We start from the raw sequence: 12,966 nt of genomic DNA, 5'->3' as shown, positions 1-12,966 counted from the left end.
CTCATCCCCTTGCCCTGAGATTCTGATCCAGACTATGGCTCTACATTTCTAAAAATAGAAAGTGGAGTGTGCTAAGCATGGTTTAGGGCTTGCTAACCAGGTATCGGGTGGCGCTGTGGTCTAAACCACTGAGCCTAGGGCTTGCCAATTGGAAAGTCGGTGGTTTAAATTCCTGTGACAGGGTGAGCTCCTGTTGCTCGGTCCCTGCTCCTGCCAACCTAGCAGTTCGAAAGCACATCAAAGTGCAAGTAGATAAACAGGTAAATACCTTCCAGCAGGAAGGTAAACACCATTTATGTGTGCTGCTCTGGTTTCGCCAGAAGTGGCTTGGTCATGCTGGCCACATGACCCGGAAAAACTGTCTGCGGACAAACGTAGGCTCCCTCGGCCAGTAAAGCAAGATGAGCGCCGCAACCCCAGAGTCGTTTGCGACTGGACTTAACTGTCAGGGGTCCTTTACCTTTTTAACCAGGTATCGGCCATTCACCATTATACTCATCCATAAACCAATGAGTACAAGGCAATTCTGTATGTTCTTATATGATTACCCTGCTGACTGATGAAAATAATTTGGCTATTCTATGCAACTACATAGGTATTTTAAAGACCTAAGCCAGTGGTTTTCAACCAATGTGCTGTGGCACCCTGGGGTGCCTTGAATGGTGGTCAGGGGTGTCGTGGGCAACACTGGCCTGTCCCTCTTCACTTCCCTCTCACCTCTGATGACTTCTTATGTCTCTGCCTCTCAAAGGCTTGTGCAGCTGTTTGTTGCAGCAGCGCTGGCTACAAGCTATGCAGGCAAATGGTCTTCTGGGGCTGGCCAGGGGGTGCTGCTGCTAGGAGCTGAGGCAGCCTCAGAGTAAGCAAGGTAGCGGGCAAGGGAGCCCAGTCTGCCAGCCCTTGCTGTTGGGAATGGACAGACAGGTCCCAGGCCCCTGTGGGGCAGTGTGAGGAGGCACCTCTTCTGGGGGCAGGGATGGCAGCTCAGAGACCAGGGGTGGCAGGAGGCTGAGGGAACACACCACAAGGGAGTGTTCAAAAAAGGCTGCCAGCTCTGCAGGAAAAGGCTTCTGCATAACTAGGCTTCTGAGCCCCACAGGGGTGCCACAGAAAGAATGTAGTTGGTCAAGGCAGCCGTGGATTCAAAAAGGTTGAAAACCTATGACATAAGCCCTGATGTAGGGTTGAAAACTTTCTGATATACAGTGGTACCTTGGCTGTTGAATGTAATCCATTCTAGAAGACAGTTTGACTTCCGAATTGTTTGACAACTGTGGCGCAATGGGCGGTTAGCAAATTCAACTGCGAAAACTGAGAAACATGCCTCAGAAGCTGTTTGACTTTTGAGGCACATTCAAAAACGGAAGCATTTCCAGGTTTTCTGCGTTCGAAAACCGGAACATTCACCTTCCAAAGTGTTCGACAACTGAGGTACCGCTGTATATTTTTCAAGGGAAATGTACAATTTCTTTTAGAAATCATTGTTCCATAAAATTTGCTAGTAGCATAATGAATGGATACAATACAGGTCAAATAGGCAGCTTCAGAGTCGTAGTACTAATTAACTTTTTCATGTGACTATTCCTGGGAAGCATGAATGAATGTACTGTATAATAAATATAAATGCATTGATCTTTGGACAGGCTAAAATGACTATATTAACCGTTTTCCATGGCTTGCGAGTTTGTTTCCTTTTTCTTAAAGCCGCTAAGCCGTTAATAGCCGCTAAGCCGTTAATAGCCGCTAAGCCGCTAATAGCCGTGCTTCGCAAGATGAAAAAACCGCAAGACGAAGTGACTCGCGGAACGCATTAATTTCGTCTTGCGAGGCACCACTGTACTAGATGACCATTGGGGCCCTTCCAACTCTATGATTCTGTGATTCTATGTAAACCACATTACAGTGGTACCTCAGGTTAAGTACTTAATTTGTTCCGGAGGTCCGTACTTAACCTGAAACTGTTCTTAAGCTGAAGCACCACTTTAGCTAATGGGGCCTCCTGCTGCTGCTGCGCTGCCGGAGCCCGATTTCTGTTCTTATCCTGAAGCAAAGTTCTTAACCTGGAGCACTATTTCTGGGTTAGCGGCGTCTGTAACCTGAAGCGTATGTAACCCGAGGTACCACTGTAGTAGCACTGGCCTATACATGTTTACTCAGGAGTAAGTCTTACTCAGTTTAATGTGGTATACAATTGAGTATACAATTGCAGCCTGAGCTCAGGGTGATTTTTTTTTTAAAGTAGACATGTATACAATTGCATTGTAAGGGGATTTTATTGAATTGTTTTCCCTAATCAAGTATCTGCCAGATTGCTAAGAGCTAATTAGAGCTTAAATGCAAATCATAATATTTCTCCTCCTGTATTTCTACTGATTGAATTTTGAAAAAACAGTTGAGAATCTAGACCTGTTTTACCATCCTGTAGAACTAATGTTGTTAAGAAAGGGTTTTAATCAGGTCTGAATGCTTTTGAAATATTTTGCCAGAATATTATTGTTGTTGGCTGCCTTTGGCAACAGATTTTTGTTGGGAAAGCAGGATATAAATTATATTGATCTGATCTTAATAAATGAATCTGCCCAGTTTCAACACTGTTTTTTTAGGGTCAGTTTACATGAGGATATTCATCATTTGATGAATATAATATCAAGAGAAGAGGTGAATAAGGGGGGGGACCACTATGGGTGAATCGCCATAGGTAAAGCTGTAATTAAAAATGTTCTTTGTGGCCTATTTAAAAATGTACTGAACATCTGGGAAAATAAGGGCCTACATTCTCACTACCAAATGGGCCAGGAATTGCAGCCTGCAGGGATCCCAAAAGAAAACATAGAAGAACCTCCGAAGAAACTAGCTCAAGAATTAAAAACAGGCAAAACACTTCACCTCCAACACGATACCATAAAAAGGTGGCAACACGCACCCTTAAAAACATCCCAGGAAAAATAGTCACACACTTGCTCACCCTTCCACCAAACTTACCAGACGACAATTGGGGCACCTTTTCCTCCTACTTTTCTAAAGACTTTTGAAGGGGAGCTGGAAGACTAGGCCCAACCACTTTCTTTCTCTTCCAGAGATCTGGGTAGCAGGAGGCCTGCACTTGTCTCATCAGCCAGCCCTGCCACTGCCCAACATACAAAAAAATAAAATAAAAAACCAGGAGGGACAGAGACCTTAGTGGGCACCAAAGTGTTGGGTGCTTCATGGCATACAGCAGGCATAGGCAAACTCAGCCCTCCAGATGTTTTGGGACTACAGCTCCCATCACCCCTAGCTAACAGGACCAGTGGTCAGGGATGATGGGAGTTGTAGTCCCAAAACATCTGGAGGGCCAAGTTTGCCTATGCCTGGCATACAGGATGTGAAGTTCACACTGTTCCTCGGTTTGTCCCCAGCACCTGTCTTTTAGGCCATAAATATGTTTTTTCAATATACCTTTAAAATATTTTTTCTCTAGTTTTAATCATCTTGCAGTGCAGTTATTAAACGGAGGTAATATCATGTGTGTGTACCCCTTCATGGATCACTGCCTTGCCGTGGCGAAGGGGCTTGAAGAACTCAGAGAAGCTATGAACTACGCCGAGCAGGGCACACAAGATGAACAGGTCATAGTGGAGAGTTTTGACCAAACGTGATCCACCTGGAGTAGGAATCGGCAAGCCACTCCAGTATCCCTGCCAAGAAAACTCCATGGACAAAGACAACAGGCATATAAAAGTTATGACACTGGAAGATGAGCCCCTCAGGTCGGAAGGTGTCCAACATGCTACTGGGGAAGAGCGGAGGACAAGTACAAGTAGATCCAGAGCTGATGAAGCGGCTGGGCCAAAGCCGAAAGGACGCTCAGTTGTGGATATGCATGGAAGCGAAAGGAAAGTCCAATGCTGTAAAGAAAAATATTGCATAGGAACCTGGAATGTAAGAACCATGAACCTGGGTAAGTTGGATGTGGTCAAAAATGAGATGGCAAGAATAAATATTGACATCCTGGGCATCAGTGAGCTAAAATGGACGGGAATGGGCGAATTCAGTTCGGATGACTACCATATCTACTACTGTGGGCAAGAAACCCGTAAGAGAAATGGAGTGGCCCTCATAGTCAACAAAAGAGTGGCGAAAGCTGTACTGGGATGCAGTCTCAAAAATGATAGAATGATCTCGATACGAATCCAAGGCAGACCTTTTAACATCACAGTAATCCAAGTTTATGCACCAACTACTGGTGCTGAAGAAACTGAAATTGACCAGTTCTATGAAGACTTACAAAACCTTATCGAAGTGACACCAAAGAAGGATGTTCTGCTCATTATAGGGGATTGGAATGCTAAAGTAGGGAATCAAGAGATAAAAGGAACAACTGGCAAGTTTGGCCTTGGAGATCAAAACGAAGCAGGGCAAAGGCTAATAGAGTTCTGTCAAGAGAACAAGCTGGTCATCACAAACACGCTTTTCCAACAACACAAGAGACGACTCTACACATGGACATCCCCAGATGGGCAACATCGAAATCAGATTGATTATATTCTCTGCAGCCAAAGATGGAGAAGCTCTATACAGTCAGCAAAAACAAGACCTGGAGCTGACTGTGGCTCAGATCATCAGCTCCTTATAGCAAAATTCAAGCTTAAACTGAAGAAAGTAGGAAAAACCACTGGACAGGTAAGATACAATCTAAACCAAATCCCTTATGAATACACAGTGGAAGTGAGGAACAGGTTTAAGGATTTAGATTTGCTGGACAGAGTGCCTGAAGAACTATGGATGGAGGCTCGCAACATTATACAGGAGGCAGCAACTAAAACCATCCCAATGAAAAAGAAATGCAAGAAAGCAAAGTGGCTGTCCAACGAGGCCTTACAAATAGCGGAGGAGAGAAGGCAAGCAAAATGCGAGGGAGATAGTGAAAGATACAGGAAATTGAATGCAGATTTCCAAAGAACAGCAAGGAGAGACAAGAAGGCCTTCTTAAACGAGCAATGCAAAGAAATAGAGGAAAGCAACAGAATGGGAAGAACCAGAGATCTGTTCAAGAAAATCGGAAATATGAAAGGAACATTTCGTACAAAGATTACCATAATAAAGGACAAAAGTGGTAAAGATCTAACTGAAGCAGAAGACATCAAGAAGAGGTGGCAAGAATACACAGAGGAATTATACCAGAAAGATATGGATGTCTCGTACACCCCAGGTAGTGTGGTTGCTGACCTTGAGCCAGACATCCTGGAGAGTGAAGTCAAATGGGCCTTAGAAAGCACTGCAAATAACAAGGCCAGTGGAAGTGATGGTATTCCAGCTGAACTGTTTAAAATTTTAAAAGATGATGCTGTTAAGGTGCTACACTCAATATGCCAGCAAGTTTGGAAAACTCAGCAGTGGCCAGAGGATTGGAGAAGATCAGTCTACATTCCAATCCCAAAGAAAGGCAGTGCCAAAGAATGCTCCAACTACCGCACAATTTCACTCATTTCACATGCTAGCAAGGTTATGCTTAAAATTCTACAAGGAAGGCTCAAGCAGTATGTGGACCGAGAACTCCCAGAAGTGCAAGCTGGATTTAGAAGAGGCAGAGGAACCAGAGACCAAATTGCAAACATGCGCTGGATTATGGAGAAAGCCAGAGAGTTCCAGAAAGACATCTACTTCTGCTTCATTGACTATGCAAAAGCCTTTGACTGTGTTGACCACAGCAAACTATGGCAAGTTCTTAAAGAAATGGGAGTGCCTGATCACCTCATCTGTCTCCTGCGAAATCTCTATGTGGGACAAGAAGCTACAGTTAGAACTGGATATGGAACAACTGATTGGTTCCAAATTGGGAAAGGAGTACGGCAAGGCTGTATATTGTCTCCCTGCTTATTTAACTTATATGCAGAATTCATCATGCGAAAGGCTGGGCTGGATGAATCCCAAGCCGGAATTAAGATTGCCGGAAGAAATATCAACAACCTCAGATATGCAGATGACACAACCTTGATGGCAGAAAGTGAAGAGGAATTAAAGAACCTTTTAATGAGGGTGAAAGAGGAGAGCGCAAAATATGGTCTGAAGCTCAACATCAAAAAACGAAGATCATGGCCACTGGGCCCATCACCTCCTGGCAAATAGATGGGGAAGAAATGGAGGCAGTGAGAGATTTTACTTTCTTGGGCTCCATGATCACTGCAGATGGTGACAGCAGTTACGAAATTAAAAGACGCCTGCTCCTTGGGAGAAAGGCGATGGCAAACCTAGACAACATCTTAAAAAGCAGAGACATCACCTTGCCAACAAAGGTCCGTATAGTAAAAGCCATGGTTTTCCCAGTAGTGATGTATGGAAGTGAGAGCTGGACCATAAAGAAGGCTGATCGCCGAAGAATTGATGCTTTTGAATTATGGTGCTGGAGGAGACTCTTGAGAGTCCCATGGACTGCAAGAAGATCAAACCTATCCATTCTGAAGGAAATCAGCCCTGAGTGCTCACTGGAAGGACAGATCGTGAAGCTGAGGCTCCAATACTTTGGCCACCTCATGAGAAGAGAGGACTCCCTGGAAAAGACCCTGATGTTGGGAAAGATGGAGGGCACAAGGAGAAGGGGACGACAGAGAATGAGATGGTTGGATGGTGTTCTTGAAGCTACTAGCATGAGTTTGATCAAACTGCGGGAGGCAGTGGAGGACAGAAGTGCCTGGCGTGCTCTGGTCCATGGGGTCACGAAGAGTCGGACACGACTAAACGACTAAACAACAACAACAATATCATGTGACTATGGCCTGAGATGTGTTTAACTGATAACCTTGTCCCATGTAGAAGGGAAGTACTTTTAATCCTTGCAATACAATTAAACTAATGTAATTAGTAGCATTTCTACAAAATGTAAGATATAGCGCCACTCAAGTAAAACGCATTATGGTCCTGGGCGATCGGATGCCTTCCCCACTAAGAGTAATGCACACAGACTTCATTTTTCACAACATTTGTAAAAGATTTATTTGTTGTTCTCTTTTTCCCACTTTGTTACAGTTTTTGTCTTTATCATCCCCCCCCCCTGCTCCTTGGGGTAGAAGGATGTCAAAAGGTTCCAGTCATTCCTCCTTGGAATGCTAAACAGGCGAAGATAATCTTGACCTTTTCCAAACACAGTGTTTTGATTTGTTGGGCACTGCATTTCTTTCTGGTTTACAGCTGTCACTAGCCTGTGGAAACAGTGGAATTAGATTCAGTCAGTCATTAATTATAGACGACACAGTGAAAACACCAGTATACCTGTGCAGTTCAATACAAACAAGATATACAAATGTTTTTGATATTCCATCACCACGGCCTAATGGGGATGACAAAGCACTCCAGATTCAGTTTACTAGTGTGCAAATGCAGATGCCTTAATATTTAAATATTCTGTGCCCCCTTGTCATGCTTCAGTGTTTATCTGTGCTCAGTGATGGAGGTCAGTGATTGATGTGGCTCTCCAAATATTCTTGGATTCTAGCTCTCATCAGTCCCAGTCAACATGGCCAAAGGTCTGGGGTGATGGAAGTTGTAATCCAACCACATCTGTAGCGTCACAGCTTCCCTATCTCTGGTTCCGATGCTACAAATACAGTCATTTATAGATGGTGTTACGAGAAACTAAACATATTCAAGGAGGCAAATAATAAAAAAATAATAATACTAGCAAGTATTTATTAGAGGGGTATTTAAGCCTGTTATCTCGTGCCCAAGTTGTCTTTTAAATCACTGTATACTGAAAAGCATAGCAATTAGCAAAACATTTGATAGTACTTCTGGCAGTTTTAGGTTTTCTCTCGCAATACTATAGACATTTCCCTGGGAGTTAGTCCCACATTGCGGCTTATTTCTTAGGATGTATACGATTGCACAGTAAACAGAAGCAGGTTCATGCATTTGCTTAAACGTGAAATCTGGGCTTTGGGGGCAGGGACGTAGATGCAACCCCACCCTCAACATCCCTGTTCATGACAAGCCATCTGCTCAGTCCCCAGCCACCCCCATGTTGAGGATGGAAGGTCTGCAGAGGGCTCCCACTTGTGTTTGCTTGAAAGCGAACAAAACCCTTTATGTGATCAGGTACCCTGATAAAACAGAAGGGTGAACGCTTTGAGTGTTCACATGGTCGAAGAAATACTGTCAGAAATGCTGTGAAATATGGCCCTCCGATCTTGTCACGGTGCATTTTTTGGCATGTTGCTATCATAATCGTTATTATGATTAAACAATGGCTAACAGAAGCGTGACCTTTGCCTTTAAAAATGATTCAAAGCTGGAGGAGTGAATCTTGATCCCACAGAAGCTTTCTCCTCCCCTTTTGGATTGCTGAGTACAGCTGATTTCCCAGTTATATTTATGTAAAATAAATTTATTGTTAGTAGGCTCAAAATATCAGGTAAAAGCAAAGCAGATTAATTCTAGAGTTGCCATGCATAGTTTGGTTGCAGGTGTCATATTGACTTGTTAATTTCTAGCCCACCCTTCAACAGTTTCCCATGGCGGCTTACATGCAGGCCTTGGGAACATCTGCTTGTCAGCTCTTCACATCTTTCTCCCTTGAAAGTTTCATCTCTGTCTCCTAGAAAGAGATTTAAGAAGGAATAAAGCCTGAGAAATTAATCTATACTCATTTTCGAGTTTCAGATGTTACTATATCCTGTACTATTAGTGTTCAACATCAAATATTACTTTTACCCAAAAGTTCATGTTAAAGGAAAAATGACATTTATGATCCCTGTACTCCCTCAAATTCCAGAATTAATATTAGATACTTCTCTAAACTGAGATTCAAGCAGAGTGAAATGCCCATTAAGGAACAAACTGGGAAATTTATTCATCTCCAGAAGCTGCTGGCTAAAATGATAGAAAACATATATTTGGGTATAGCTATGCTTTTAGAATTGAAAATTAGGAAAGAGCATTAACAATGCAAGCCTAATTATAATGTTGAGGAACAGATTATGCCTAGGCATCAATGGATGTAATTACATTAGGAGTTTAGTAATATATGAATCCTAGGCTTGGTCAGATTTCATTATGTATACTAACTAACTGATTATAGAAGAGAAGGATAGTCCTAGATCATTTTTAACCTTTGTAAACAGTACTTGTTCTTATCTGACAATGAAGGGGTACTATGATCGTTTGTGTAGACAAAGATGGATTCAGAGGCCATTCATCAATGGTCTACCAATGGCTATTATCCATTACGCTTATATGGAATCTCCAAGTTCTCAGATAGTATGCCACTTCATATTAGTTGCTTGGGACAACCTTGGGAGAAGGCTAGTAGTGGCAATTTTCCCATGTAAGGGTGGTGGACCTGTTCAAATGGCCCACCCTTGGAGACTGATGGAAACCGAGGAGTTCCTGAATGTTCTGGGTGATCTTCTAGCAGAGATAGCTGGCAATACTATCAAAGCTCTGGTTTTGCTATGGAATAGCAAGATGAAACGAGCCATTGACACGATTGTTTCCAAGTGTCCTGGATGGTGTCGTGGAGCCTGAGTGGCTCCTTCTTATTCTGGGGAGTGGCGGGCTATGAAGTAAGCCAAGCAAATGGTTGTTTTTGTTTAAGTAAGTGGCTCAGGTCTGGTTCCGAAGCTGAATGAACCCTGGTTAGTGCACATAATCATGCCTCCAATGTGGCAGTGCAGGCTGCGAAGAAGGCTCATTTCTCAGTTTGCGTTGCATCCTCTGGTAGTTGATAGATGGAGTTATTTCAGGTGGTCCAGAGCTTACTGATTCCTACTGTGGATGAGGGACTCCTGGAGTGACCAACTGGCTACACAGGATAAAGTTGCTTGACTTTGGAGTGACTTTGACTCTGCAGTTATTACATTCCCAATGCCATAGGCAGTGATAGGAGTGCCAACTTGAGTAGCAAATAAATGGGGGCAGGTAAGCCCCACCCCACATAATCAAACTCAAGTTGTGGCACAAACAGCACATTTGAATGGCAGTGCTCATTAACTCTGGGGGGCGAGCCCCCTCAAATATTTTATTGGGTGTGTGTGAAGGGACCTTGGCCCATAGGAGTTGGCTCCTATGGGCATTGATAGGTTAGTGTCAGCTTATGCAGTCAGGTTATATGAATTTATACCTGTCAGGAAATGTACCCTTCTGAGCTTCCTTGTCCAGAATGTCTTGGCCTGAGAGTAGAGTGCCTAGATGTAATAAGGCATTGGGTATTTATGATCGCAACACATGCTTTAATACTTGTGCAGGGAAAGGGAATGCATGAAGCTCCTAAAAAATACTCCATGCCTGCTTAAATATCACAAACAGTTTCCTTAAACCTGCTATAAAACCAGCCAGTCATATAATGGATCCATATGGCTCTTGCTGATTGGAATGAAACTTCAGCCACTTAGTACATTTACAAAGTGTTACATAGGAGATGCGTAAACACATTTCAGCAACAACAGGTAGGTAGCCCCTGGGTGGTTTTTTGTGGGGGTTTTTTGCCCAATTTCATTCATTCATTTGTGTGTGTGGTTAGTTTTGAGTTCTGAGCAAGAGGAAGGAAGGAAAAGAAATACACGGAGAACAAATTCTATGATAAAGAGATAAGGAAAGGGGAGAAAACATAACTGAATGTAAACATATGTATTTTCTATGCACAATATCCCAACTGTACAAAAATAACTGTAAATAAATAGCTCCTATTTCCAAATCTAAATAAATTTGGCTTCACCAAACCAAAATAAATTCACCTACACTGGGGAATGTTATGGCGGTAGATGCACGCAACCAAATACTCAAATATCTCTCACACATGTTGTGGCCTTTGGTTCATTCTGGAACAAGTTACTTCAAAAGCAAAGAGAACAGTCTACTTTTACAATGAGAAGAAAATGTAAACAACAAAAAAGATTCCCATTTCCCTCTGGTTTGTGATTTGTCCATTTACCATCTGCATATCCATTTCAAATTATTTGGTTCTATATAGGGCTTGGATATTGTTAAAGCTAGCTGGAATTTAATACCTGAGGACTTAGTATGTTCCCAATGGCAATCTACTGTAGGAAAAGGTAATATATGGTTCACACAATTGATATCTAAAGGTCAACTACAAACTACTTATTTTCCTGGTTTTTATTTTATTTACTCAATCAAAGACTCATGTTTCTTATTTCTTATTTCTTTAAAGCTAAACAAGGGGATTGTGGCTCAGGTGGATGCAAATTGTTCAAATATTCTCTTGCCTTCAACATATGAACAACAACAACACCAAAAATAATTTTTCATGAATGAAAATTGTGTTAATGCAAGTTTCACTGCACATATCTTACCGATATACAAGGTGTGAAGTGAACATGGAATACCTACCCATGGTTGATGTTCTCCTAAAATTGGGATGTCTCCTAAAACAAGTGAGGATATAGTTGAATATGAAAATGCATATCCATGTCAACAAACCTTCATGAAAACCAGTAATCCACTAACACTTTTTTCAGACTTTGGTGTATTTTGGGAGATCCATGTGCAATTATTGTGAATATATTTCCTCCTAATTTTATCATCTAGAGTAGCAATTTATTCCTCCATGTCTAGCTCTCAGGGAAGTTTAGAAGAAATATAGAAGTTGTCAGCACATAAGAGTCAACACATTACTGCTGTACTGCAGCCATTTATAATGAAACCAAAATGAGCACTCACTTGTTTGGCATTAATTTAATGTCCCACTTAGCTCCTATCAGATGCAAATAGCTGCCTCATCCGTTTAAGGGTTTCTGAGCGTGCATATAATGAAGTGCTCTGTACCTGTCAAGTAAGCAGAATTCATAACCGAAATCAGAAATGGATGAGGAAATTCAGTGTCCTTGTTAAAAAAAAGAAATTGAAACTTCAGACATGGCAATGTCAAATTTATACTTCATGTTGATTTTCCGCTGCACGTTTCACCTATATTACCCCCTGGGCTGAGCTTTCCAGGACAGAATGTCCAAGGATACATATAAATATACCGCAGTCCTAAACGCAAAGTCAGCAGGTGGCAAAGTAACAGCTGCAGTTGTCAAACACACTCAAAACAAAATAAATTGGTCAGCCAACCTCTTGTATTTAAGTCATTTTTACATCCTGTATTTTAGAGGGGGAAATAGCTTAATTTTAAACAGTATTCTAGTTATGATCAGTCTCCCCGGAGAAAGATTTTTATGAGTATAAATGGAGATAATGACTATCATTAGTCACTGCCATTAGCATAAAGCATTAGAAACTCTTATGCCATTCATAACAGACTTTGACATGACAGTAAAAATATGACTTCCTATCACTTTTGCATGCTTTCTGACTACAGCTGTTTGCTATTCTTCCACAGCTAGACTGATATCAAAAGGGTGGTAAGAGTGGTATTTAACAGCACCTTCATCATCACATCTAATTGTTTTCCACCACAGGGTGTGAAGCTTTATGTTCTCTATCAACCAAAAACAAACAGCCATCCTGCTTAATGGCTGCTCAATTAATGTTTATGGTGCTACTTTTATACCATGAGTTATTTGACAAATAAACTCCAAGAAGCAATTTAAGAACCTCTGAAGCTTAATGATAACCCAGCTGATATTTTAAAAAGAGCTAGGGGGACGGGGTGGGGGGAGGAATCCGTAAATAATTTCTTACTTGCAGGCTCCCTATGAGATTCACTCTCCACCTCCTGACATTTTGAGGCATGTTTGTTGGCCATCGGGATGGGGGGGTGGGCTTTTTTTTTTTACACTTTGCCCCACCCTCCAGCCTTAGGAGCCCTCAGAAAAAAACAACTGTGTGCAGTAAGAGCCTTCAGAGGGGGGAGCTATTTCCATAGCAAGACTTGTGAGCAGAGAGCACCTGTGATTTACCATCAGGGATGGTTGGTTTCACCTGGGTTGCCCCACCTTCCAGCTCTAGGAGCCATCAGAAGTGAATTGCTTAATGGTTACTTGGCCTGTTGGTAAGCTGCAGCCTTCCTTAGTGTTTTATGTGTATCTA

General features: G+C 42.2%; 1 protein-coding gene and 1 long non-coding RNA gene across 9 annotated transcripts in view; one reads left to right on the top strand and one right to left on the bottom strand.

Moving 5' to 3' along the window:
- LOC309529951 overlaps positions 1–12,966 on the top strand; it is a 158,206-nt gene that overhangs the window by 111,933 nt on the left and 33,307 nt on the right. The gene's annotated exons all lie outside the window — the stretch shown is intronic.
- The window catches only part of KHDRBS2 (KH RNA binding domain containing, signal transduction associated 2), a 431,403-nt gene continuing 425,383 nt past the window's right edge, over positions 6,947–12,966 (bottom strand). For 5 of the 7 annotated variants that reach the window (XM_082218359.1, XM_082218362.1, XM_082218361.1 and 2 more), the window contains 3 exons: positions 10,711–11,757; positions 8,499–8,569; positions 6,947–7,178 (listed from right to left, as the gene is read on the bottom strand). The gene's annotated coding sequence lies outside the window, so the exon portion shown is untranslated. The remainder of the gene's footprint in view (positions 7,179–8,498; positions 8,570–10,710; positions 11,758–12,966) is intronic. The other 2 variants (XM_082218360.1, XM_082218363.1) reach the window with 2 other exon arrangements.

Source organism: Podarcis vaucheri (genome assembly GCF_965113315.1).
Source record: "Podarcis vaucheri genome assembly, chromosome: 3".
In the NCBI taxonomy this organism is placed as follows: domain Eukaryota; kingdom Metazoa; phylum Chordata; class Lepidosauria; order Squamata; family Lacertidae; genus Podarcis; species Podarcis vaucheri.
Note: the sequence above shows the minus strand (reverse complement) of the source record. Positions and strands in the feature narration are given on the sequence as shown.